Below are 21152 nucleotides of genomic sequence, written 5' to 3'. Positions count from 1 at the left end.
AATACTAAATTGTAATTATTTTGCACTATGGCCTATTTATTGCCTTACCTCCATAACTTACTACATTTGCACACACTGTATATAGATTTTCTATTGTGTTATTGACTGTACATTGTGTTTATCCCATAAGTAACTCTGTGTTGTTGTTGTTTTTAATCGCACTGCTTTGCTTAATCTTGGCCAGGTCGCAGTTGTAAATAAGAACTTGTTCTCAACTGACTTACCTGGTTAAATAAAGGTTAAATAAAATTTAAAAAAATAAAACTTACAGTATAAGTTCGAATATATGTCTAAGCATGTTTAAATGTTATATATATTTTTAAAATGACCATATCATCATCAAGCCCATTCAAACGATTAAGGGATAGGACCCTAGTAGGACGTAGGACGACGTCACTTGCACATCGTATTGTATCTCAGTATATGCAGATTACTGCATTGCTTATACTATTGATAGTTGTATTACGATATCTTGACACTTAATGCTCCAGCTATATCAACACTGCGAATAGTAAATGGATCAAAGCATTAAGTCCATGAGTTTACAAAGAGAGGACAGAGTAGCGGTCGGCCTGCCCATTAGGGTGATATTTATTTAATTATTTCATTTATTTAAAAAAAAATACATATAATGTAATTAATGGGTTATGTTTTAAATGCTGATAAAAGTGCAGTAAATGTGTACATTTTTCTGTTTCAGAAATATATTGTTCAAAACAAGCTGTTCAGTTACATACTACTCTGCCCCTCTGTGACTGCCAGCAGCAGCAGGTCAGACTCCGTGGGCGCATAGGCCGTGCAAACATTGTTTGGATTGTTTTGCCAGCTATTTGCTATGAGGGGGAAGTGCCCCAATGAAATCGCAGGATTTCATAGCATAAATTATAAATGGACCGTCCTGGGGGCGCTTAAATGTCCGTCGGTTCAGTCAGATCTTCTGGGTCTGCTCTAGTCTCCCTCCCAATCTGAGTCTTCCGCGCCAGACGTCTTATTGCCGCACGTGAGACTAAATTTGCTTTATCAGGTACAGATGTGGCTAAAGCAAAAAGCTAATGGTCATTAACTTGTAAATAAATAAATCATAACAGTCATGAGAGCCTGTGACCTGATAAACCGGAAAACTACATCAACCAAGAGTCGATGGACAGAGGGATAAACCAGATAGAACCTTCTCATCGCGGATCTGGTAGGACAAAAAAAACATGTTGTTCATCAAGTTCTACTGTAGGTGACAGGGCGACATGTTGTGTGGACTAAAACAGCATGATCAAATTAATAAACCAGGTACAGTCATTTTTTAAAACAAATAGGTTGGTCCATTTTTGGGTCAAATTAACAAGTAATCTACCTTTGATATAATGGCTGCCGTTTTACCAACTGTGCTATTTTGTTCGTTTTTTCGAACTTATTTTTGTAACTTATTGTGTACATACAGTGGGGAGAACAAGTATTTGATACACTGCCGATTTTGCAGGTTTTCCTACTTACAAAGCATGTAGAGGTCTGTCATTTTTATCATAGGTACACTTCAACTGTGAGAGACGGAATCTAAAACAAAAATCCAGAAAATCACATTGTATGATTTATAAGTAATTAATTTGCATTTTATTGCATGACATAAGTATTTGATACGTCAGAAAAGCAGAACTTAATATTTGGTACAGAAACCTTTGTTTGCAATTACAGAGATCATATGTTTCCTGTAGGTCTTGACCAGGTTTGCACACACTGCAGCAGGGATTTTGGCCCACTCCTCCATACAGACCTTCTCCAGATCCTTCAGGTTTCGGGGCTGTCACTGGGCAATATGGACTTTCAGCTCCCTCCAAAGATTTTCTATTGGGTTCAGGTCTGGAGACTGGCTAGGCCACTCCAGGACCTTGAGATGCTTTTTACGGAGCCACTCCTTAGTTGCCCTGGCTGTGTGTTTTGGGTCGTTGTCATGCTGGAAGACCCAGCCACGACCCATCTTCAATGCTCTTACTGAGGGAAGGAGGGTACATGGCCCCATCCATCCTCCCCTCAATACGGTGCAGTCGTCCTGTCCCCTTTGCAGAAAAACATCCCCAAAGAATGATGTTTCCAGCTCCATGCTTCACGGTTGGGATGGATTCTTGGGGTTGTACTCATCCTTCTTCTTCCTCCAAACACGGCGAGTGGAGTTTAGACCAAAAAGCTATATTTTTGTCTCATCAGACCACATTACCTTCTCCCATTCCTCCTCTGGATCATCCAGATGGTCATTGGCAAACTTCAGATGGGCCTGGACATGCGCTGGCTTGAGCAGGGGGACCTTGCGTGCGCTGCAGGATTTTAATCCATTACGGCGTAGTGTGTTACTAATGGTTTTCTTTGAGACTGTGGTCCCAGCACTCTTCAGGTCATTGACCAGGTCCTGCCATGTAGTTCTGGGCTGATCCCTCACCTTCCTCATGATCATTGATGCCCCACGAGGTGAGATCTTGCATGGAGCCCCAGACCGAGGGTGATTGACCGTCATCTTGAAGTTCTTCCATTTTCTAATAATTGCGCCAACAGTTGTTGCCTTCTCACCAAGCTGCTTGCCTATTGTCCTGTAGCCCATCCCAGCCTTGTGCAGGTCTATAATTTTATCCCTGATGTCCTTACACAGCTCTCTGGTCTTGGCCATTGTGGAGAGGTTGGAGTCTGTTTGATTGAGTGTGTGGACAGGTGTCTTTTATACAGGTAACGAGTTCAAACAGGTGCAGTTAATACAGGTAATGAGTGGAGAACAGGAGGGCTTCTTAAAGAAAAACTAACAGGTCCGGGAGAGCCGGAATTCTTACTGGTTGGTAGGTGATCAAATACTTATGTCATGCAATAAAATGCAAATTAATTACTTAAAAATCCTACAATGTGATTTTCTGGATTTTTGTTTTAGATTCCGTCTCTCACAGTTGAAGTGTACCTATGATAAAAATTACAGACCTCTACATGCTTTGTAAGTAGGAAAACCTGCAAAATCGGCAGTGTATCAAATACTTGTTCTCCCCACTGTAATGTTGCTGCTACCGTCTCTTATGACCGAAAATAATTTCTGGACATCAGAACAGCGATTACTCACCTCGCACTGGACTAATATTTATTCTTTAACGAGTCCGACGCGAAGGATATACTGCTTTCTCGGGAATGGGCTCAAATCCCCGTCATTTGCATGAAGAAAAGACAGAGAAAAAGGGGGCAGAGGTCGGGCTGCCTTCTGAGAATTCATAGGCGAGTGAGTAAACTTCCACTACCATCCGTTCTATTGGCCAACGTGCAATCATTGGAAAACAAAATGGATGATCTACGATCAAGAATATCCTACAAATGGGACATTAAAAACTGTAATATCTTATGTTTCACTAGAGCTGGTGGGATTTTCCATGCATCGGCAGGACAGAGAAGTTACGTCTGGTAAGACGAGGGGCGGGGGGGTGTGTCTATTTGTCAATAACAGCTGATACGCGATGTCTAATATTAAAGAAGTCTCTAGGTATTGCTCGCCTGAGGTAGAGTACCTTATGATAAGCTGTAGACAATTTCATCTACCAAGAGAGTTCTCATCTATATTATTCGTAGCCGTCTATTTACCACCACAAACCGATGCTGGCACAGACCGCACTCAACGAGCTGTATAAGGCTAAAAGCAAACAAGAAAATGCTCACCAGAAGCGGCGCTCCTAGTGGCCCGGGGACTTTAATGCAGGCAAACTTAAATCCGTTTTACCTCATTTCTACCAGCATGTGCAACCAGAGAAAAAAAAAACTCTAGACCACCTTTACTCCACACACAGAGACTCATACAACGCTCTCCCATGCCCTCCCTTTGACAAATGTGACCATAATTCTATCCTCCTGATTCCTGTTTACAAGCAAAATACAGAAGTGGTCAGATGACGCGGATGCTACGCACAGGACTGTTTTTCTAGCACAGACTGGAATATGCTCCGGGATTCATCCAATGGCATTGAGGAGTATACCACCTCAGTCACCGGCTTAATCAATAAGTGCATCGATGACGTTGTCCCCACATTGATCGTACGTACATATCCCAACCAGAAGCCATGGATTACAGGCAACATCCGCCCCGAGCTAAAGGCTAGAGCTTCCGCTTTCAAGGAGCGGGACACTAATCCGGATGCTTATAAGAAATCCCGCTACGCCCTCAGACGAACCATCAAACAGGCAAAGGGTCAATATAGGATTAAGATTGAATCCTACTACACCGGCTCTGACACTCGTCGGATGTGGAAGGGCTTGAAAACTAATACGGTCTACAAAGGGAAACGCAGCCGCGAGCTGCCCAGTGACGCAAGCCTACCAGACGAGCTAAATGACTTTTATGCTCGTTTCGAGGCAAGCAACACTGAAGCATGCATGAGAGCACTAGCTGTTCCAGACGACTGTGGGATAACGCTCTTGGTAGCCGATGTGAGCAAGACCTTTAAACAGGTCAACATTAACAAAGCCGTGGGAACAGGCAGATTACCAGGACGTGTACTCAAAGCATGCACGGACCAACTGGCAAGTGTCTTCACTGACATTTTCAACCTCTCCCTGACCGAGTCTGTAATACCTACATGTTTCAAGCAGACCACCATAGTCCCTGTGCCCAAGGAAGCGAAGGTAACCTGCCTAAATGATTACTGCCCCGTAGCACTCACGTCGGTAGCCATGAAGTGCTTTGAAAGGCTGGTCATTGCTCACATCAACATCATCATCCCGGATACCGTAGACCCACTCCAATTCGCATATCGCCCCAACAGATCCACAGATGACGCAATCTCAATCGCACTCCACACTGCCCTTTCCCACCTGTACAAAAGGAACACCTATGTGAGAATGCTGTTCATTGACTACAGCTCAGCGTTCAACACCATAGTGCCCACAAAGCTCATCACTAAGCTAAGGACCCTGGGACTAAACACCTCCCTCTGCAACTGGATTTTGGACTTCCTGACAGGCCGCCCCCAGGGTGTAAGGGTAGGCAACAACATGTCTGCCATGCTGATCCTCAACACTGGGGCCCCTCGGGGTGCGTGCTTAGTTCCCTCCTGTACTCCCTGTTCACCCACGACTGCGTGGCCAAACACGACTCCAGCACCATCATTAAGTTTGCTGACGACACAACAGTGGTAGGCCTGATCACTGACAACGATGAGACAGCCTATAGGGAGGAGGTCAGAGACCTGGCAGTGTGGTGCAAGGACAACAACCTCTCCCTCAATGTGAGCAAGACAAAGGAGCTGATCGTGGACTACAGGAAAAGGCGGGCAGAACAGGCCCCCATTAACATCGATGGGGCTGTAGTGGAGCGGGTCGAGAGTTTCAAGTTCATTGGTGTCCACATCACCAACAAACTATCATGGTCCAAATACACCAAGACAGTCGTGAAGAGGGCATGACAACACCTTTTCCCCCTCAGAAAACTGAAAAGATTTGGCATGGGTCCCCAGATCCTCAAAAAGTTATACAGCTGCACCATCGAGAGCATCCTGACCGGTTGCATCACCGCTTGGTATGGCAACTGCTCGGCATCTGACCGTAAGGTGCTACAGATGGTAGTGCGTACGGCCAGTACATCACTGGGGCTAAGCTTCCTGCCATCCAGGACCTATATACTAGGCGGTGTCAGAGGAAAGCCCAAAAAATTGTCAAAGACTCCAGTCACCCAAGTCATAGACTGTTCTCTCTGCTACCGCACGGCAAGCGGTACCGTAGCTCCAAGTCTAGGACCAAAAGGCTCCTTAACAGCTTCTACCCCCAAGCCATAAGACTGCTGAACAATTAATCAAACGGCCACCTGTACTATTTACATTGACACCCCCCTCCCCAGATTTGTTTTTACACTGCTGCTACCCACTGTCTATTATCTATGCATAGTCACTTTACCCCTACCTACATGTACAAATTACCTCGACTAACCACACATTAACTCGGTACCGGTACCCCCTGTATATAGCCTCGTTATTGTTATTTTATTGTGTTACTTTTTATTATTTTTTACTTTAGTTTATTTGGTAAATATTTTCTTAACTGCATTGTTGGTTAAGGGCTTGTAAAGTTTGATTTTGATTTGATTTGATAGCTTGCTAGCTAGTTAGCTCCCATGCCAATTTCAAGTCTTTCTAAACTAATATCTGACTAACTCGGAAATAGTTTCACAATGAAAGTTACTTGGCCAGCGCATCATGCTTTGTGACATTGTTAGCTAGCTATCCCCAGTTAGATAATGTGTTTTCACTTATTGCATCTGCATGCTTGTTGAGCTCTCCCTGTTGCACTCGTTCGTTGGTGATGTGAGCTGGCTGCTCATTCTAAATAGTATAATCTAATCTGTTCAAAACAGTGGCAGCATGTGCAGCAGTGGGCATTCGGTTTTTGACATGCAAAAGTGAAACAGATGTATTTATGCAGTTGTTCAAATGTACAGATCGCTTTATATAAAGAAACTATAGAATACCAGTAGTTCAAAAACTTGCTATTATATTTCTGTCATGCTGCATTGTTGACAACTCCAATCACCTCGCGCCCTGGGTATTCAGCCAATCAGCGGCCGCCACTGGGACAGAGGTTTAAATAAGTGGTGTAGGCTACATGAGTGTTTGAAACAGACAGGATTGTGTTGAGGGTCCGTGTCCGAATACCCGTACTTGCGTTCTAAATATTAGGCATTTTGGGTATGCGAAAACAGAATGTTTTATAGTATGTGAAATTTAAAAAATGTTGTATGCTTTAAAATGTCAGGACGTCATAATCTTTTCAGCTTTTCATGTAGTAGAATTTGCTGCACACTATTGAGGAAGAGAGTTGTCTTTCAGATCCACATGTTTGCCAGCAGCTGATAATCAGCTGATAATAAGAAGGGGACGCGCTGTACCAAAATGAACGAATGGCGGGAAATAACGCAATTGCACATTAGATGACACATTCTCCATATGGGTGAGTCTAGTATGTTGATATTTGTTGCTTAGTACATACACTTTTACTAAACAGTATGTTCTAAATAGTGTGTAGTATGATTAGTACACAGAATGCAGTTTTAGTAAGTAGTAGGGAAGACAGGTTTCGTACATGGCCATTGTGACTGGCTTATGCGAGTCAGGCTTTTCAGGAAGAGGTGGGAGGGATGAACGAGAGGATGTTCCGGTTTTCAGGGGAAATGAATCGAGCGCCTGTGACTTGACTTCAGCTTTTGGGCGTTAACAAGGCGACACTCCATCTTAACTCATCCTCCACATTTACTGGATTGGTTGAATAGTGCAGAAGAGAACATCACGACTGTTTTTTATCTTAGTCAAGACTGCTACGTTAGGTTAGAAAATCCCTAATCTCGATTAACCCAGAACTAAAGTATTGTGTAATTGGGCAGATGCTCGATTAAGTTCTGGATCCATACGTGTTAAGAGAAGAGATAGAACGAGGATCAGAACCGGAACAAAGAGCTCCATCCCCTCTCTTTGCAAGTTACAGGCAAGTCTATGGGCCAAATGTCCCCTCCCCTTCCAAAATTCAAAAGATGCTAACACACCTGCGAAATCATGATTTGTCCAAAGCACCGGAACTAATGCTGCTCATTATCTCACACATCCAGTTGTATCATGACACATATACAGTATGTTTACATAGTGTGTCCACGAGAGATAAGAAAAACCCCAATGACTGAAGTTTGCAAGACTTTATTTAAGTTATATTAATTATTCTTTATTTGATTGTGCATTGACTGTGTTGCGTTTGTTTGTTACAGCTAGCGCTGTAATCAGTGTGTCTTTCAGTAGGGTCAAAGGTTAGTAATGCTCTTGATGGATGGATCAAAAGGTTTTGTTCCAGAAAAGGAGCTTCTGCTTCCAAAGAGCAACTTGCTACTGCTACTGGGAAGACTTAGGAGGTGGTGATATCCCTTGTTTATCAGTTCAGAAAAGATAGAGTGGGAATTTGAGATGGATTCCCTCAGAGCACCTTTGGAATGTGAATACAAGATGTGCATGTGCCTTTCTTTGCGTTTAGAATGTGCGAGCATGTTACCTTTGGTGCTGCAGATAAATGTTATGGGGGTGTGAGCAGAGGAGACTCTAGCACCTAAAAGCCTACACAGATGTATTTGGGTTCTGATGGGCATGAGTGGGTCTATCTTATATATGTCAAGTTTTGATTCTTGTAGGAGTCAGGTAGAATTAGTTCAACTCCACAGTGGGAGTTCCACCTCTCTCTGCCTCTATGTGTGGGCTGGGGAAATCTAACAGTTGGACTCTTTGAAGATTTTCACAAGAGAGACTAATGGACAGTTATATTTATTAGTGGGCCTCATGCCAAAAACACACATGCTCATGCTTGCATGCGTGCACGCACGCACACACACACACACACACACACACACACGATAAGTTCTAAACATCCACATTTAATGAAATATTTTGTTGCCATAGCAGGAAAACTGGTCCTGAAGAGAAATAATGTAATCACATAACTAACCTTCACATGCTAAAAATAGCTCTAATAATCAGGGGGAGGCCCCTATGTTTCTCTCCATATTCTCTTTCAAAAAGAGAAGAGGGGCTTCTTTCCCTCCCTCCCCTCAGTCTCTCTCTGCCTCCCTCCTCAACAGATGAGACAGACTTGTGGAAAGACTATCTGCTCTCTGTTCTCATGTAGTGATGATAAAGTGAAAATGCAGCCGGTAGATAAACTTCACAGTGCTCAAATTCCTATCAGATAAAAGTAAAGACAGAAATCCATGTCACATATACAGTTGGAAGTTTGGAAGTCGGAAGTTTACATACACTTAGGTTGGAGTCATTAAAACTCGTTTTTCAACCACTCCACACATTTCTTGTTAACAAACTATAGTTTTGGCAAGTCGGTTAGGACATCTACTTTGTGCATGACACAAGTCATTTTTCCAACAATTGTTTACAGACAGATTATTTCACTTATAATTCACTGTATCACAATTCCAGTGGGTCAGAAGTTTACATACACTAAGTTGAATGTGCCTTTAAACAGCTTGGAAAATTCCAGAAAATGATGTCATGGCTTTAGAAGCTTCTGATATCATTTGAGTCAATTGGAGGTGTACCTGTGGATGTATTTCAAGGCCTACCTTAAAACTCAGTGCCTCTTTGCTTGACATCATGGGATAATCAATAGAAATCAGCCAAGACCTCAGAAAAACATTTGTAAGCCCTCCACAAGTCTGGTTCATCCTTGGGAGCAATTTCCAAATGCCTGAAGGTACCACGTTCATCTGTACAAACAATAGTACGCAAGTATAAACACCATGGGACCACGCAGCCATCATACCGCTCAGGAAGGTTCTGTCTCCTAGAGATAAACATACTTTGGTGGAAAAGTGCAAATCACTCCCAGAACAACAGCAAAGGACCTTGTGAAGATGCTGGAGGAAACAGGTACAAAAGTATCTATATCCACAGTAAAACGAGGAAGAAGCCACTGCTCAAAAACCGCCATAAAAAAGCCAGACTATGGTTTGCAACTGCACATGGGGACAAAGATAGTACTTTTTGGATAAATGTTCTCTGGTCTGATGAAACAAAAATAGAACTGTTTGGCCATAATGACCATCGTTATGTTTGGAGGAAAAAGCGTAAGGCTTGCAAGCCGATGAACACCATCCCAACCGTGAAGCACGGGGGTGGCAGCATCAGGCTGTGGGGGTGCTTTGCTGCAGGAGGGACTGGTGCACTTCACAAAATAGATAGCATCATGAGGAAGGAAAATTATGTGGATATATTGAAGCAACATCTCAAGACATCAGTCAGGAAGTTAAAGCTTGGTCGCAAATGGGTCTTCCAAATGGACAATGACCCCAAGCAAACTTCCAAAATTGTGGCAAAATGGCTTAAGGACAACAAAGTCAAGGTATTGGAGTGGCCATCACAAAGCCCTGACCTCAATCCTATAGAAAATGTGTGGGCAGAACTGAAAAAGCGTGTGCGAGCAAGGAGGCCTACAAACCTGACTCAGTTACACCAGCTCTGTCAGGAGGAATGGGCCAAAATTCAACCAACTTATTGTGGGAAGCTTGTGGAAGGCTACTCGAAACGTTTGACCCAAGTTAAACAATTTAAAGGCAATGCTACCAAATACTAATTGAGTGCATGTAAACTTCTGACCCACTGGGAATGTGATGAAATAAATAAAAGCTGAAATAAATAATTCTCTCTACTATTATTCTGACATTTCACATTCTTAAAATAAAGTGGTGATCCTAACTGACCTAAGACAGGGAATTTTTACAAGGATTAAATGTCAGGAATTGTGAAATACTGAGTTTAAATGTATTTGGCTATGGTGTATGTAAACTTCCGACTTCAACTGTAGGAGACAAAAGACACATACAGTGCCTTCAGAAAGTATTCATACTCCTCGACTTATTCTACATTTTGTTGTTACAGCCTGAATTCAAAATGGATTAAATATATTTTTTCACCCATCTACACACAATACCCCATAAGGACAAAGTGAAAACATGTTTTTAGAAATCTAGCCTGTGCTTAGGTCCATTCTACCTGTAAGATTTATGGGAAGATTGATCTTTATGCATGTTGTTTGTTGTCACTTATTAAGCATTCTAAGTATTTCATATTTTTTGTGGTCCACTTAAAGAATAGCTGTAGATCATGAGTTATTATTTTGTGTTGCCATTATTTACATTTTTTATCCTGATATTTTAGAGTATTCAGAAAATATTTTTAACAAGGGTGGCATTGAGTTTTAAATATTAGTCAGGTATATCAGCAGATCGTTGGCAAATAAGTTTAATTTATATTCATGTTTACCAATACTGATACTTGTTACGTTTTGGTCCTGTCTACTTATTTCTGCAAGCAGTTTAATTGCCAGTGCAAACAGGAGGGGGGGACAGAAGACATCCCTGTCTTATGCCCCTTTCTAAAGCAAATTCATCAGACAACATATTATTTGTGTATATTTTTGCTTAAGGATATTTATATGATTTTTTAAAAATCTATTATTTCAGCTGAAAAGTTGAAGGCTTCCCAAGTTTTGAATAATCAGCAATTATTGATAAATCTACATATAGTTCTTTTGCGTATTGTATTATACTGAAACATGTTCTAGTATTTGTTTGTAAGCTTCTATTTTTAATAAACCCTGTTTGATTAATATGTATCAAGTCTGGTAAGACTTTTGCCATTAAGTTATTTACACCACCTACCTCTCATAACATTGAAGAAATGAAAAGACTGAAGAGAGAGGGAGATGAGAGAGGAGGAATGAACCAAAGAAATACCATTCTCTCTTTCTTTGGTGTGATGCTGTGTGTGTTATATTGTGTCTGACAGATGAGAGACGAGGGTTTCCTTTCTGCCACTTCTCTCCAGAGAAAGACACTAAGGGACTGTGCTGCTGCCCTGACCACACATATGATATATCTGCACATTTTAAATCTGCCTGTCAGCTGAAGAACTGACTACAGGATTTATCTGCAGTGTCAATCAGACAAGTAAGAAGAGAAGGGAAAACCAACAAATATTAAACCACGGCACAGTACAGGGATAATCTGTCAAATCGAGACACTGTGTTGTGTTAGCTTTCAGAGATTGAACTGACATCATGACACAAAGCACCATGATACAAAGCACCTTGCTTTTACATGCTTTGAAAGCTAATATTAATTACAGCGCAGTAATTACAATAATTTAGCGTCTCAGCAACCAACAGTCCACGTAAACATAAAACTATCAGCAATATGGTTCTAATTAATTCATAACTAAACCGTTGAAGGAATTAGAAACCACTAGTGTTGTTTTCTTCTCTTTGGTTGGCTTCAGACTCTGAAACAAGATTTCCCTCTCTCCCACAAAATGTTCCTGTGTTCAATAAAATCTCTCTATTTTCTCCTTCCCGCTGTCCTGTCTGTCATCCATCATTTGCCACATCCCAGAATGGAACAGTATAGCACACTGGATGAACCAGATGCTCCATTGCTTTGTTGGTGCTTGAAGGAAAATGTTATTTTTCTGTTCTCTGCTCTCTCTCTGAATTCTGCAAAAGTCCACATGAAAGTCAGTTATCTGTTTGTTTGTTTTTTCCAACACTGTGAATGGACCGCCTTCTAGGCTGCCCAGGGAGGTTTCACACAGCGGGAGGGTGAAGGCTTCAAACATTATTATTATTTTTACTACAGTATTCCCCAGCCAGGAGTCCCTGCTGCAGAAACCACCGTGGCCCAACCAACCTAATGACCTAATTGCTTCATGGATGGCTTGGGAGGCGGAGCAACCCAGAGAGCCCAACTCAAACCAGCTAATCTAATTGGCCATCTTGAAGCTGCTTGGCTCACAACACTCCAACTACGATGTGGAAACAATCCCACCGACATCGGCCGCAGAGTAATACTTCCAGAGCAACAGGTATAGAAGACAACTGTGTGAGTTATGGAAACCAAACCATAGTAACAAACATCGTACCCCTCTACCTCATTCGTCAGTGTCTAATTGTTCAATCTGACCTCTAGATCATGTTGCAAAGAAAGAATGAAGGATCTAAAATTGACTAGATCAGGAATGGGCAACTGGCGGCTTGCAACAATAAGTTGAGACCCTCAACTTAGTGTTGCGAGTTAGAATAGTAGAATACACAAGATGCAATTTCGAAATTTGGTTGTTCATCATCAGTTTTTCTGTTGTTATGTCAGTCGCTGATAGTCAATTAGCCCTTTATCCATTTATCCAGTGGCCTGTGTCACAACAGGTAGTCATGGGGGGGAGTTGAACAGCAGAGGGAGCTCCTCTCCTCTCCACCCCCCCCCCCCCCCCCCCCCCTTCCCCTCCCTCTCGCCCTTCTCTCCCTTTACTCCCTCTCTCCATCCTCAGAGTACTCAAAGTTGTTGTCCAAAAGTTGTCAAAGGGCTGTCAGAGCCCATTTCATCAGAAACTCTATTATCCCTCCACAGTGGTGATTTTAGCATGTCAATCTTGGTGGGGCAAACAAAACAAAAAAAGTGGGATGCATGCCAGCAAAGCCACTACACAACACAACACTAAACAATACATTAATTGCACTATAACAGTGACAAATGGTGCCCACGAACTGTTAGGGCCTACATAAAGCTGTCCCAACAGCAGAGTCCCAACATCTTACCACTGCTACACCTGGCTATCAGCGGAGCCTTGTCTGGCAGCGAAACAGTTTTCATAATTTACTGCCTTTTAAAAAATCATAGCTGATATGGCTGACTTGCTTAAACAAATGTGGTTTCTAATGACAATTGAGATGTACAAACTATGGCATAAGGGGACGACAAGCGGATAAGAGGCAATCCGTAATTTCGATTAAGACATTAATAAGCGAGCTAGGACAGACGTAGTCAATATAACTATTTGTTTAGCACTTTTGAAATGTACAGCGACAGAATTCAGAACATGGGCCGTTCTTAGAGTTCCCTGTACACCAAGTCAGAACCGTAGGCTAAATAAAGGGGGCATATAAGCAGACAATGAAAGCTCTTACAATATCTGATGATTACATTTCTCTAAAACAGGTTAAAGGCTACATGTGCACCACCAAGTCAAAATTAAGATGGGAAAATAGACCAAAGTATTAGGGTGAGGCACATGGGCTACTAATAGCTTACTACACAACATACACTTAGTATTACTTTCTTAACTACAGTATACATATCTCCCTGGCATATTACATCATTTATGCAGAAGCATACAATACATTTTTGGACTCACCTTGTTGTGCTGTGCTCACTTGAACAGGAAGGTGGCGTGGCAGTCCTTCGTGGGCAAATTTTGTCATCAAAGTCTGGCATTCTGTGGATTTATGGTGCTTTCAAGACAACTGGGAACTCAGAAAAAAAACAAGGTCGAATCATGATGACTTCATTGATCTTCAGGTCGTAGCTCTAGAAAGACAATTTACAATTCCAAGTTGGATGGCCGTTCAAAACGTATTTTCCCAGTCGGAGCTCATTTTTTCCCCGACTTCCCAGTTGTCTTGAACTCACTGAAGTCAAGTTTTCGCAGTTCCAAAACAAATGTTTTGAGCGCGGCACAAATCATGCTTCATTGACAGCATGGCCAATGTTGAATGTTTATCATTTTAAACTTGGAAAAGAGACCCTTAATCCCAGATTTGGGACCACACAGTCACGCCACTGAATAGCAGGCTAGTGATTGCTTTGCAATGCTTGCAGTTAGCCACTGTCACTGATTCCTTCCAAACCACTCATTGTTGAATTTGCGATTTCCAACTTGTTGTGTAATGTTTATGTCCAATGAGCACCGATACGTTTTATCTATAATTTCTCTTCATATGACAAGGATTAAAAAGCATGTTTTTTTTTGCTCTGCCCCACCTGCCCTGAATGACGGGTCGCCACTGTCCCTCCATACCTCCATCGTTCCCCTCCTCCGTAACCTGAAAACATGGGGTGATTGAGACATCTAGTCCCGTGTAGCTCAGTTGGTAGAGCATGGCGCTTGCGACGCCAGGGTTGTGGGTTCGTTTCCCACGGGGGACCAGTATGAAAATGTATGCACTCACTAACTGTAAGTCGCTCTTGATAAGAGTGTCTGCTAAATGACTAAAATGTAAAAAGAAAATCAAAACCACATACCCCTCTGAGTGGTACAGTGTAAAGGCTTCCGCATGCTTCGGTTCGGCTGGCACCTGGACGAACTCGGCTAGGTGAACAGAATGAGTGTTCTCACATACTCCCTTAAAACAGGGGTTCCCAGACTTTTTCCCTTCCAGCATTGGGGAACATCCCGCTCCCACCCTGCGCGCACACGCCACGTCTATTTCTATGGGCACAAGCACTGTTCATGACAAAAAAACGTTCACACCCCTGTTGTTGGTGGAGAGAATTTTGCAGGTTTAAAGCTTATTTCCTGCAATTCTACACATTTTGTCATGGGGTGCAAAGAACATTTTGCAGTTTTAAAGCTAATTTTCTTGCAATTCTATACATTTTGCAATGTCTAATGTGTATTCATGTGATATCTGAGTGACTTAAAAATTACAACAATATCTATGGGCTAAAAAACATAAATAACAAAACGTTAGCTGACATGGGCTAGTTGATCTGGACATTTCTGACAAGTTATAAATAGCTCTCTAAGGTATGCAATGACTAACATGACAAGAGGAACCGATGATGCACTACCCAATTTAGAAATTGCACCTTGTACATTCTACTATTACAACTTTCAAGAGTAAGTTTAAAGCCGGACTGTGTTTGGGAACCACTGCCTTAAAAAATAAGAAAAAAGTGACAATAGTACTGCTTGTCCATCTTGAGAAGACGTAGCCAGTATACACTTTCCTCAAAATAGTCAGAATGAATCGAAGATAACTCAAGATTCTGTCATACATTTTGACGTTTTTGCAGAGGAGATCTTAGTTGCGCAATTTTACATCTAACTAAGATGTCTGGTGCAGTACTTCTCAAGTGAAGAAATTTGCATAAAAACAAGTTGTCTATCGTTGAATGGCAACAAACAGTTCATTGAAGAATCCCTACTGTTAACCAATGACCGACGAAGGGGTGTAGATGTCGGCTACAGATCTTCGGCTTGCCTCCCCCCCAAAAATGTGTGTGCACAAACAGCCGAAAAACCCCTTGCCAAAGACCAAAACAAACAAAATTGAGTTGAATTGCTATCCTTATTTAGTTTGTCTGTATACTCTAGTATTTACGGTATGCTAACAGCTGAACTCAAACATGAAGCAGGAATATGGCTTAAACCACAAGTCTAGTGTTAACAGCAAAAAGCTGCAAATCTGATGTTGAAGAGAGATAGATCTCACTAGACATATCTTATCTCACTAGACATATTCAATTTTACTAATGTAAATCCACCCTAAGATACAAAATGACCATACATGGGGAAATATTTGTTACAGTATCAGTGTTATCTACCTGTTGATTAGGCAACAATTGGATCCACCCCTCCCCATACACTGTGTGTGCGTTTGTTTATGTGCACACATTAGGCTGTGTGTGTGTGTGTAAGATAGAGAGACAAGGCCCATGCATTAACACATGCAATCCACACTTACATTTACTTTATAATAAATGTTTCCTGGAATGTAAAACGTATAGAAGACCTATAGCACGTTCCTGCTTCACGCCCCCCCAACAGTCCTGATCAGTATTATACTGTTATAACTCACATGGTGTCAATATATAGCTAATCCAATCCAAAACTTCCACAGCATGGTTTTGACATTATAGGTCTCTCGGGTTTCATTACCAGCATTCCCCATGGTTCTACTCACTGCTATTCCAAGACACACACACACTCCTAACCATCTGCTACCAAGCTCAATTGAAGGCACCTGACGCTTTACTGTAACCCTGTGAACTACCATCAGAGAGACAGCCACAGTCATGGGGCTCTGGGTAAATGTCTGCACCGGCACCAAATCGGTCACATATGGTCACATACTGTACATATAGTCATATACAGTTTATTAGGTACACCCATCTAGTACCAGGTCAGACCCCCCTTTGCCTCCAGAACATCCTGAATTATTTGAGGAATTGATTCTACAAGGTGTGGTGGCATTCAAGGGTTGCTCAATTGGTATCAAGGGACCTAACGTGTGCCAGGAAAACATTCCCCAGACCATTACAACACCGCCACCAGCCTGTACCGTTGACACTAGGCAGGATGGGGCCATGGACTAATGTTGTTTACGCCAAATCCTGACTTTGCCATCAGCATGACGCAACTGGAACCGGGATTCGTTGGACCAGGCAAAGTTTTTCCACTCCTCAATTTTCCAGTGTTGGTGATGACGTGCCCACTGGAACCGCTTCTTCTTGTTTTTAGCTGATAGGAGTGGAACCCGGTGTGGTCGTCTGCTGCAATAGCCCATCCGTGACAAGAACCGACGAGTTGTGTGTTCCGAGATGCTGTTCTGCACACCACTGTTGTACTGCACTGTTACTTGCCTGTTTGTGGCCCACCTGTTAGCTTGCACGATTCTTGCCACTCTTTTTCGACCTCTCTCATCAATGAGCTGTCGCACCATTCTCAATAAACCTTAGACACTGTTGTGCGTGAAAAGCCCAAGAGGCCGGCCGTTTCTGAGATACTGGAACCGGTGCGCCTGGCACCGACGATCATACCACGTTCAAAGTCACTTAGATCACTTGTTTTGCCCATTCTAACGTTCAATCGAACAGTAACTGAATGCCTAGATGCCTGTCTGCCTGCTCTATATAACAAGCCACGGCCACGTGACTCACTGTCTGTAGGAGCTAACCATTTTATTGAACAGGGTGGTGTACCTAATAATAAACATTTGCAAGATCACAGATTATCACAAGGAACAATAAACCACATATTACAGTGTATGGCAAAGATACTGTATATGCCACTCAAAATATTCATTGAGACTGACATGACATTATGGATATCAAGTCTATTGATAATTTGTTTTTCAGAGATTATTTAGCAACTTTAGAGATTTCAGTTGAGAATCTGTAGAGGTAGAAGATAGCCAAAGCCATCTATCTGAAATGTACAGAGTACTTCACATAATAACTATGTTAACCCAAAACGAACACTACAAATTCCACAGCTAGTGAGCCAGACTGGATCAACAGGTCTCTTATTCACGCCACGCGTCATCTAAAAACAAAACACATGCCTGAACCCACATTGCCAAGGCCCATGCCACCAGTGTTGAATTATACCCCATTACAAAGCATGAACAAGTTTGTCCAGAGGGTAGAAAATAACAGAGTTAGGTAAGGTAGTCTGGTTTTTGACTCACTTTAACCTGGTTGAACTCTACACAGCTCCCAGACCTGTCCCTCTTGGGGTCTTCAGGATTGCCGTCTCCCATTAAGAGCTCCATGTCAAACTTTTTCTGTCCCAGTGGCATCGCCGCTGGGTGTATGTCTGAGTTTCTGTGTGTGTAGACACCGGTTCAGTCACAGGTAAGTTGAGATTCAGCGAGTTTGAGATTCAGTCTGTCTAACTTGACTTCTGTATCCCTCCTCTCTTCTTTTTCTCTTTCTCACCTCTCTCCCTCCGTCTCAGACGTGCCCTACCCACACATTCACATCAACAAGTGTCTGGGTGTGTGTGCTGCCTCAGGTCCTGGTAGCGAACAGATAGAGAGAGGATATCTGAAGCTGAGCCGTATTACTCAGAGTCTTCCATTTGTAGATGGAGAGAGCCTGGCTACTCTAACCACTGCTCCGCTCTTTGGCTGGCCTGGCTCTCTCCTGGCTGCTCCATGCATGTTGTCCCATCCAAAGTAGCTCCAGTGCGGGTGGGTGAGTCAGGCATTGTGCTCCTCTGTACAGGCTAGCTCTGTCTGTCCCTCTCAGCTCAGCATTCTGTCAGATGGAAGATCTGCTCACACACACAGGCCAGGGGGGAGGGGATAGGGGAGGGGGGTAGGGGGTGGGGTTTGGGGCACCCTCCATACAGATTTTAAAAAGGAGGGAAGCAGGGAACAAATCATCACAAATGCCCCACACCCCCTCCCTTTGCTGCCCCCGCCCTTCGTTGCCCGGTCACCCTCCCCAATCTGGTCAACAGAGTTGTGGGGTGATGAGTGTGCATGTGAGAGGGGAGGGGAGGGGGGGGGACAGTGTTTGTCACTGCTTTGCAACCTATACACGCACACACACACACACACAAATAGACACGCTTTATCATTGCAGATATCTGTATGGATGCTGTCACTTAACAGATTATGCGCTATCTCCAAATTCCACACGTTACTCTTCTCCACCTCTGGGTGACTTCTCATAGAACTCCTCTATAGCCAGTCAGCTCTTCAATCGCTCTTCTCCCCTCTCTGTGTCCTCTATTCGCTTATCTCAACCTCTCCTTCCGTTTATGCTTGTAGATGAGAGAGGCCAGGGAGAGGAGAGGGGAGTGGAGGAGACAGTGGATCACTTAAGCCTCTGTGTGGTGTCCATTAGCACATCAGGGGAGGAGCAGGCAGGGTTACAAGGGGTTAATGACTGTCTGGCTGCTGTTGAACACCACACAGAGGCTTAAGTGATCCACTGTCACGGAGGCTCGCCGCACTGCTAAAGCTAACTCTCTCTTCTCTGCTCTTATCCTTCTAGACCTATCTGCTGCCTTTGATACTGTGAACCATCAGATCCTCCTCTCCACCCTCTCCGACTTGGGCATCTCCGACGCTGCTCACTCTTGGATTGCGTCCTACCTGACAGGTCGCTCCTACCAGGTGGCGTGGCGAGAATCTGTCTCCGTACCACGTGCTCTCACCACTGGTGTCCCCCAGGGCTCAGTTCTAGGCCCTCTCCTATTCTCTCTATACACCAAGTCACTTGGCTCTGTCAAATCCTCACATGGTCTCTCCTATCATTGCTACGCAGATGACACACAATTAATTTTCTCCTTTCCCCCTTCTGATAACCAGGTGGCGAATCGCATCTCGCATCTCTGCATGTCTGGCGGACATATCAGTGTGGATGTCGGATCACCACTTCAAGGTGAACCTCGGCAAGACGGAGCTGCTCTTCCTCCCGGGGAAGGACTGCCCGCTCCATGATCTCGCCACCACGGTTGACAACTCCATTGTGCCCTCCTCCCAGAGTGCAAGGAACCTTGGCGTGACCCTGGACAACACCCTGTCGTTCTCCACCAACATCAAAGCGGTGACCCGATCCTGCAGGTTCATGCTCTACAACATTCGCAGAGTACGACCCTACTTTACACAGAAAGCGGCACAGGTCCTAATCCAGGCACTTGTCATCTCCCGTCTGGATTACTGAAACTCGCTGTTGGCTGGGCTCCCTGCCTGTGCCATTAAACCCCTACAACTTATCCAGAACGCTGCAGCCAGTCTGGTGTTCAACCTTCCCAAGTTCTCTCATGTCACCCCGCTACTCCACACACTCCACTGGCTTCCAGTTGAGGCTCGCATCTACTACAAAACCATGGTGCTTGCCTACGGAGCTGTGAGGGGAACGACACCTCCTTACCTTCAGGCTCTGATCAGACCCTACACCCAAACGAGGGCACTACGTTCATCCACCTCTGGCCTGCTAGTCCCCCTACCTCTACGGAAGCACAGTTCCTGCTCAGCCCAGTCAAAGCTATTCGCTGCTCTGGCACCCCAATGGTGGAACAAGCTCCCTCACAACGCCAGGACAGCGGAGTCACTGACCACCTTCCGGAGACAATTGAAACCCTACCTCTTTAAGGAATACCTGGAACCCTACCTCTTTAAGGAATACCTGGAATAGTATAACAGTAATCTTCTTCTTCTTTTTTTTTTAAAGGCTGGTTGTCCCACTGGCTATCCTAAGTTGAATGCACCAATTTGTAAGTTGCTCTGGATAAGAGCGTCTGCTAAATGACTTAAATGTAAATGTAAATGTTGAAGCCTACGGATATGAACTAGCAGCTAGCTAATAGAGAGTAGAGGGTAGAGTATTACTTTATTAATCCCAACTTGGGAAATTGTTTTATCACAGCATGCATAATAACAAGCTAAGATGCTAGCTAGGCTAACATCTATGTTTTCTTGCTTCATCTCACTCTCAAAAAAATTCTGTAACACAAAATACATTCCATATGTCTGTCAGTCTTTGTGCATGTGTGTATGTATGTCATTGTACTTGTAATTGCTGCAAATGACTTGTCCTTTGGGGACAATAAACATTTATTGAAGATCATCTTTCACTCTATAAGCTCAGGGTTTAAGGGGGCTGTGTTGGCTTTCTGCCATAACTGTCTGAAGCTATAAAGCTCTCCTCTCACTCCCTCTGTCTGCTTCTCTCCCCTCACCCACTCCATCTCCCTCTCTCCCCTCTCACCCTCTCCATCTCCCTTCATCTTTCTCTCACCCTCTCCATCTCTCTAGCTTGTTTATGTCATCTGTAGGATGAACTCTTCACTCTCCCTCTGTCTCCTTCCTAAAAGTGTTTACCCATCACTGAAGTTTTATGGCCCCGCAAAATGAAAGGAGAAAACATAAATCTCTTGATATGGAACCAGCAATTACTTTTTTGACTGCTATCCAGGCAGTAAATATAACATAACCTATATTCTTGACATGCCAGAGTTAATCTGCTGAGGGAAAGTTTATAAAGACGTGGTTTACATGTAATTACCATTAGCCTTGTGAGTCTCTGGTCATGGGTGTCTGGTTGT

The 21152-nt window shown here is 43.4% G+C and overlaps 1 long non-coding RNA gene across 1 annotated transcript; it reads left to right on the top strand.

The window, feature by feature from the left end:
- The first annotated feature begins 935 nt into the window (after window positions 1-935).
- LOC311130081 lies at window positions 936-20651 on the top strand. The gene is made up of 4 exons (XR_014613332.1): window positions 936-1186; window positions 6825-6945; window positions 12173-12398; window positions 19097-20651. It is a non-coding gene; the product is annotated as an uncharacterized lncRNA (long non-coding RNA).
- Window positions 20652-21152: the final 501 nt, after the last annotated feature.

The sequence above is a fragment of the Coregonus lavaretus genome (assembly GCF_964263955.1).
Source record: "Coregonus lavaretus genome assembly, chromosome: 5".
In the NCBI taxonomy this organism is placed as follows: Eukaryota; Metazoa; Chordata; class Actinopteri; order Salmoniformes; family Salmonidae; genus Coregonus; species Coregonus lavaretus.
Note: the sequence above shows the minus strand (reverse complement) of the source record. Positions and strands in the feature narration are given on the sequence as shown.